Source organism: Monoraphidium neglectum (assembly GCF_000611645.1).
Source record: "Monoraphidium neglectum strain SAG 48.87 unplaced genomic scaffold scaffold03345, whole genome shotgun sequence".
In the NCBI taxonomy this organism is placed as follows: domain Eukaryota; kingdom Viridiplantae; phylum Chlorophyta; class Chlorophyceae; order Sphaeropleales; family Selenastraceae; genus Monoraphidium; species Monoraphidium neglectum.
This window is the reverse complement of record NW_014010283.1, coordinates 4,124-4,803: the sequence shown is the minus strand read 5'-3', so window position 1 is coordinate 4,803 and position 680 is coordinate 4,124.

Below are 680 nucleotides of genomic sequence, written 5' to 3'. Positions count from 1 at the left end.
GGGGCGGCCAGCCGCTGGCAGCAGTCCGCCTGCTCCGACAGGGGTTGACCCCTGGCAGATCTGTGGCTGGTGTCACTGGGGTGGGGGCACGGGGTTAGGGGCTGCTTCATTGTGGTCCATCTGGCAGGAACTCTACTCAGCAGGCCACACACAAGCACTTCTTACCCACGAACGTGGTGCAATGTCAGAGGCAGCAGCAGGAGCGGACAGCAGCAGCGCCAGGGCTGCGGCCGGCCAGGCCGGCACTGCGGGCAGCAAGCACAAGCGCCAGGACCTGACGCTGGAGCAGAAGGTGCAAGTTTTGGACATGTGGTAGGCGCACAAGGGCTCTCAGGCCTCATTGCACGCGCTGATGCTGAAGCGGGCCCCGGAGGCCGGGGGCCGCAGCTGGGCCATTGGGGCAGGCACGCGCAGGGTTTGCTAGCGTTCATGTCATGCCACCCCAACCAGTTTGACATGGACAAGATTGCAGCTGTTGATGCCCTATGCCGCAAGCTTGATGATGATGCTTTCCAGGTGCTGACGGCGCGGCGCCAGTCGGGCATTGCGCGCTTCCTTGTGCCCCGCACGTAAAAGGCAGGGCGGGCACCCACAGTGCGCGCATGGCGCACTCTGCTGCCGCCAGCCTGCCCGCCCACAAGCGCTTGCCAGCGAGCTTTCTCTGCCCCAATCCCCGTTTC